The 6,808-nt window shown below is 47.1% G+C and overlaps 1 long non-coding RNA gene across 1 annotated transcript; it reads left to right on the top strand.

Annotated features, from left to right (window-relative positions):
• Positions 1-251: 251 nt before the first annotated feature.
• LOC125322151 lies at positions 252-5,932 on the top strand. The gene is made up of 3 exons (XR_007201872.1): positions 252-416; positions 3,546-3,695; positions 5,478-5,932. It is a non-coding gene; the product is annotated as an uncharacterized LOC125322151 (long non-coding RNA).
• The last annotated feature ends 876 nt before the right edge of the window (positions 5,933-6,808 follow it).

Raw genomic sequence — 6,808 nt, 5'->3', positions numbered from 1 at the left:
ATGGGGATCCACGGCAGATGCAGACTTCCATCTGCAGCCCCTGGGAGAGGTGCCCGTGCCAGAGCAGGTGGATGCCTGGAGGAGGCTGCAATGCACTGGGAGACTGGGTGGAGAGAGGGGGCCCCTGCTTCCAGGCTGGAGCAGCCTGTCCTTGGAGGACTACACCCCATGGAAGAATGACCCATGCCGCAGCAGTTTTGGGAGGACTGTCTGCCCGTGGGAGGGACTCATGTTGCAGCAGTTTTGGGAAGACTGCTGCCCGTGGGAGGGACTCATGTTGCAGCAGTTTTGGGAGGACTGCTGCTCGTGAGATTGGAACCAGGCTGGAGGAGTTCACGGAGAACTGTCTCCTGTGGGAGGGACCCCGCAGCCTCAAATAGAAAGGACTCCTCTTCCCGAGCAGTGGAAGAACTCAGGTGACGAACTAACCAAAACCCCCACGCCCTGTCTCCCTGCGCTGTTGGTGGGAAGGGAGGGGTTGGGGGAAGAAAAGGTGTTTAAAAGGCTTATTTTACTTCTCATTCTGTTAGCAATAAACTTAACTTTGTACTTCTAAGTTGAGCCTGTTTTGCCCTTGGAGTGTTTTCTCCCGGTCCTTATCTCAGCTCATGAACCCTTTGGTAATTTTTTTTATCTCCTCAGCCCAGCTGTGGCAGGGGAGAGTGAGTAAGCAACCTTTGTGGGTGCCTGGCATTGGGCCGGTGTCAAGCCATGACAGGAACTTACAGGAAAGATGGGGCAAAACTATTTACAAGACTCTGTATGTTAGAACAAGGGGGAATAGGTTCAAATTGAAAGAGTAGGTTTAGAGTGGATGTTAAGAAAAAGTTCTTTAGCGTGAGGGTAGTGAGGTCCTGGCACAGGTTGTCCCGGGAAGTTGTGGATACCCTATCCCTGGAGGTGTTCAAGGCCTGGTTGAATGGGGCTTGGAGCAACCTGATTATCCTTGCCCATGCATCGGGGTGTCCCATCCCACTGTAAAAGGGGAGTCAGGGAGGATTCTTTTTGATAGATTTCTCGGACAAAAATAAAGTGCAAGCACGGCAATATTAGATCTGAGAACTGTTTATTGATAAAGAAAGAGAAGTGTTTCTACGGAAGGGGGATAGAAAAGGCAGCAAAGAGGGGAAGAGAGAGACGGAGAAAGAAACAGAAAACCGGAACAGATCATTACCGCTGTACCCCGGGCGCCCTGTTAGCACCAGGTCAGCAGATGGAGCGTGTGTGCTGCAAGCTGCGATGAGTGTGTGCGGCTCCCGTGGCGGGCTAGGCGCGATTTTCAAACAGCAGCAGGCTGCGTGTCTCTTCCGTCCGCGAAGAGCAGGTTGCCGTGGCTACGGACGCACTCATGGAGCAGTTGCAGGTTGCCAGAGGCGGGGCACGGCGGCTGTGGCTGCTCGGTTGGGGAAACAGTGGAGCACTGGGTTGCTGTGGCGTCAGGCTGCCCCAGGGAAGCGGAGAAGCAGGGCAGAGAGACAGATGCAGACAGGGAAGAAGGCCCGCAGGAAGAAAAAGGGGAGGGGGGCCAAGCTGACCCCACTCCCTCCAAGAAATCCAAAGAAAAATATCTGGGGGTTGTGGCACAGTTAATTCCTTTTAGGTGCTAAGGCTCCTCCCATAGCCTGTTTTCCCAGGCATTTTTTCCTAGGTATCTATTACCGCAGGCCTGGTTCCTATGGTATATCACCGTGTCCCGCAGCCATAGGGAGGAGGAGGAGGAGAAGATCCAACAGGCAGGAATTGTGCAGCAAGATTGATTTATTTAATTATTTTACAAACTCTTTTATAGACTTTTTTCTTCATAGTCTAATTGGACAAGGGACCAGCCACCCCTTAGGGGTGATTGGCCAAAAATCCTAAAACATCCATTATCAAAATATTTTCTACTATACCATAAACAAGACTTTTCAAGGTTGCAGGTGGCTTGGTTGTTTACATTCCCTGCGACCTCTTCTGTGAGAGAGAAAAATCTCTCACGGACTTAGAAAATAACAAGAAGATCCTCACTAACAGCATTTTTGTACCTACAGGTATCCGGGGATCTGCCCTACTGGCAAGGAGGCGGAGGGGAGAGGGGGGGGTCGCTTGCAGCCCGATTGTGGAAGCCTTCTCTCCCTTGATAGGCTGCCAGGCAAAGTCTCCCCAGGGACAGGGCTCCCAGCATGTGTACAGCCCCTATAGTAATTTTTCACCTCATGTGTAACACATGTTGAAGCATAAATAAAAATCAAATTGGTCCCTCTCATGTGGGTTGGACTAGATGGCCTTTAAATGTCTGTACCAACCCAAATTATTCTGTGATCTATGATCCTCATGAGAGGGAAGATGAGTGCTAATGTCTTTACAAACCGTTCCATGGATGAGAGTATGGGTGTTAACGTCTTTGAAATGGGTCTTACTAACTTCAAGTAGCAGGTTCATTGCAGAGCCCAGACAGCTTGGCTCCTGAAACAGACAAGTGAGTCTGCACAACCCTGAGTTTCTGAACTTTGGTGTAAAATGACAGGTTCAAGGGGGTATATGTGGTAGGCGGTTTGGGAAAGCTGTTCCTTCCTAGTACCTGAGCCAATGGGGAAAGGAAGAGGGCAACATGTGGCTGGGAGTTTAGGATAAAAGTAGGCTGCTCCCTCCAAAACCTCGAGAGAGAAAACCCTGCAGGCGTGTGCCCCGGCGGACTCTCTCCCTTTATTCGAATAAAGTTGCAGGATTCCTCAGTCTCCTTTATGGACACTGGCTTTTCATAGCGTGATTTTCCATACAGTCATGTAGAAAGATAGACAGTCTTCCCAAACACAGCATGACATGCCTGACTGCATCACGAATTCCCTTCAACCCAAATTAGCTGCAATGGACTCTGAGCTTGGCAGAAAATGCAACATCAGCTGGTTTCTGTGGGACTGTGAATGGGCAGTAGAGATGCTTTCAGCCCTTTCTGCACTGATAGAGGAATTTTGATGGCAACGAATGTTTCCACAGTAAGGACAAATGCACCTGCTGTAGATTAGCAGTGAGAGGGTAGAAAAGCAGTGTTCCATTCTGTATCGAGAGCACTTCTCTGGTTAGTGTTAAATGTCTAGCTCAAGCAGAAACGGCCTGCAAGCAGTCAGGCTCCTCTGTTTAGTTTCCAGGTAGATCCCAGAGTCTCTCCACAGCATGAGCCTACTGGAAGGAGAAGCAAGAGTCTGGGGAAATAAGGGAGAGCACTACTGCACAGCAGTCTTGCAACAGCCTCTCGGATGACATTGTTATTTTCTGCGGTGGTTAACCCACAGCACCTTAATTAACCTGCTACATGTTTACTTTTGCTGCTTTTTTACTTTTTCTCTCTGACTAGAAATGGGCACATTTTCCCCCTCCTCTAAAAATAACTAAACCCTATAAAACTCTTGAGCATAGCCTTTCCCATTACTCTTTAAGTTGCAATTTTGTTTTGGTTTTGTTTTTCCCCCCACTTACCGGAGTGTTTATAAGTGGTTGCATGTGTCCAGAGTGTTTATAAAAGGTTGCATGTGTCCCAAGTGCTTATCAGCAAAAATAACTTCCAGGAGACTTAACCACAGGCATGTGATCCATGTACATGAACTGAGATCTAGATCAGGATGTCATGGGCTCAGAAGGCATCACCTCTGGAGACACCAACACCAATTTGGCACCTGCTTTGCAGCTCAGTGGCCAGAGCTGAAACCCTGATGCAGGTAGGACAATGGCAAGGTATTTCTCCTCCCCATGACCAAACTCCCAGTGCTGGAGACCTAGAAAAGTCCCTCTCTGCACCCATCAGCCATGCTTGGGATTGTGCTTTAGGGCAGGCAGGACTTGAGTGCCCTATCTTGCAGCGCATGGAAGACAGAGGTGGAGGAAATCTCCCAGCACTTTCCCTTGACACAGTCCATCCACCACAGCTGTGTGCAATGGAGAATAGACAATCTGAGAGGTCTTGCGAGGCCCCAACAGTCAACCTGGATTTCAAGAGCCCAAAATAGTGTCAACTAATGCAATCTCTGTAAAAAAAGAGTATTGCAGGGCTCATGCCCACATGAAGCACCGAGTTGTTTATTTAAAATAAAGGGATTGATGTTTTGGCATCTCCTGTTGCAGGGTTGCAACCTGCCAGAACCACAGGTCTCCCTGGGATCATTCTGTAAAAGAACTGTTTTCAAATAAGCTTTTACCCAGCCTGGCCCACTGCAGGACTTCACAGCTCTCTTGTTCAACCATGGGCTGGGTTGCACATTTTAGGTGCAATTCTGGCCTCCACTTAGGCTGGATAAGGTTTCAGTGTAAAGAAGAACCCTAAATCACTTATTTTTTGATGCAGTCCATGCCTTAATTGTGTCTCCCCTCATGGAGGAGATTTTTTAGAGTCTTTGCCAGGAGTCAGAGACGAACAGGACCTTTGGGTTTCTCAGTCTTCAGATAGCTGTTTATTAAGTCTTACCAGGAAAGTACAAGTCACTGACGTGACCCAGACATAGCATGAAGCAGAGAATGCAGCAAAAGCCAAATTATCAAGATTTCACAGCCTTTTTGAAGGTAAATTACCCAATGGAAACTTAAAATGCAAGATATTTTCACTTTTCTACCGCTGTCTAATAAATCATCTAGTCACACAGGCAGGAACTGCGGAATTCTCTATCCAATCACCCCAGACCACTTCTGCCACAGAATATGGAGTAGATGGAAAAGAAGAAGAAGGTCTGGAGAACAACAACAATCCTCCATTTTGATATTTTCTGCTTTTATCTACTTACTATACTAATAAACCCAAAAACTCTAAATTTTTCACCTTGTGACAATCTTACATAGTATTCTATGACCTAATTTACACCATTGTAGATTCTAATTCTTCCCAGAGGCTAGGCAATTTTCTCCATGGATGAAGGTCAAAAACAGTGTTGTCCAGGGGGGTAGAACTCTTCAAAACAGGCAGAGAAGTATTCTCTGTATTCTGGATTCCCACAATTCTTCTATGTTTTTCTGTGTTCAGTGAATTATCAGAACCAGCTAACACCTCTATGTCCTCATCAGGTTTCAGTGGAGGTTGCAAAACCATCAAAAGTGCCACCAGATGCCATAACTGGAAGCAGAGGACAGATAAGTCTAGAAGGGTGATAAGACATGTTTATCTTTTCACAAGAAGCATAAAAAACTCTTTGGGTGGCTTATCTATAGATGTGTTGAGTGCTAAGTCAAGACTAAATGCCCTTCTAAAAATATTTATTAGATACATGAGTGCTGTGATCCCTAATAAGCATCTAATTTTGGAATATGTAGATGTAGCTAGGGGAAAAGAAATATGAATTAGAAAAGGACTAAATCCCTTTCTTGTGGTATCTATGGTTGTGGATCTTTTGGTAGAAACCATAAAACTCTGTATTGTTTTGGAGTTTTATTTAGCAGGAATTTGAGGATGAGGAAGAGACACACCTTTGTACACCTTGCTTTCTTGAACTAGTTTTTCTTTCTCATTCTTGCAGTTTAATGAACTCCAGAGCAAGGACCTGTAATCAGGCTGCCAACATGACATACACCAAAGCCCGTTGCACGGTTGATTGCTCTGAGGGACCAGGATGGATATGGGCATCTCCTCTAGGAGACACTGTCCACAAGAACTACAGAGATCCACAAGCAGCTCCTCCTCCCAAAGCCAGGGGGTGAATGTTACACATGAGTCTGGCTGCAGCCCAGGAACTGCTGCATGGAAAGGAGATATTGGCCAGATCGGATTTTGGTTTAGAAGATTATAGGAGAGTTTGAGACTGGCTCTGAAACAGCCAATGCAGCCAGGACATGCAGCACACAGCTCAGTGCAATTCAATTCCTTTGATATGAGCAACTGAAAACTTTAGGTCTGGTGTCATGATCCAATTATTAAGGTTCTTTAGAAATTCCTCTGCCCAAATTAAGGTGCAAATGAGACCACATGCCAGTGACAATAATATGGGTTTTATTTGATGGTAAATATGAGAGAGAGAGAGAGAAAGAAGTAGAAAATAAGTGAGGGGAACAGAAAGAGTGACTGAGACAGAATAAGGAAAATATCACCACTCTGTGGATCCCAGCGATGTTCCGTTGATCCTCTCCAGCTGGTGTTCTTGGTGGTGAAGGTACTCCTGAAAAGCATGGAATCTCATGGGTTAATACACCCTCAAGACGGGGCAATGGCCAGGCATGTCCCCCTGGGGGAGGGGGGCAGTCTCTGGATCTGTTGCATCACATGCGGTCCTGTGGTGCAAGGCCTCTGGGAAGCACTTTGAGGGGTCTTTGATGGATCATGACTCCCCCTCAGCTGCCTCTCACATGAAAGTCCTGTGGATGTGGCCTGTGGGTTTGGGGGTTCCACAGCTGGGCCGGTTTGTGTAACAGAGGATGGGTGTTCAGTGCCTCTGGCCAGAGGTTACGCCACACACCCAAAACCTCCTCCTCCCCACTTGGTTGGGGGGGGAGTCTGTGTAAACCTGGCTTCTGTGAGCTGTGCTCTCCCCCCACCCCAGACTCAGCTGGGGCTGATTGAACAATGGGTTTCCCTTTATCTCATCAGCAGTTTGACTTTCAGTCCAAAGTCCCAGTCTTCAGGGAGGCTTCTTTGGTTGTAGCTTCTTTACAATAAGCAAAACTTTCATCAGTGTTTGAGGCATGAACTATTTTCAGTCTCTGACACCTGGGAACGGCAGTACTGAGCAAATTTCGGGAATGAAACAACTGAGGTTTTTTGCTGCAGGTAGCAGAGGATTGTCATGCAAGCACACACCCACCACAGCACCTATGGCACCTGTTTTTGAGACCAAACGCTGAGAGGACAACAGGC

Source organism: Corvus hawaiiensis, chromosome 2, assembly GCF_020740725.1.
Source record: "Corvus hawaiiensis isolate bCorHaw1 chromosome 2, bCorHaw1.pri.cur, whole genome shotgun sequence".
NCBI lineage: Eukaryota > Metazoa > Chordata > Aves > Passeriformes > Corvidae > Corvus > Corvus hawaiiensis.
Note: the sequence above shows the minus strand (reverse complement) of the source record. Positions and strands in the feature narration are given on the sequence as shown.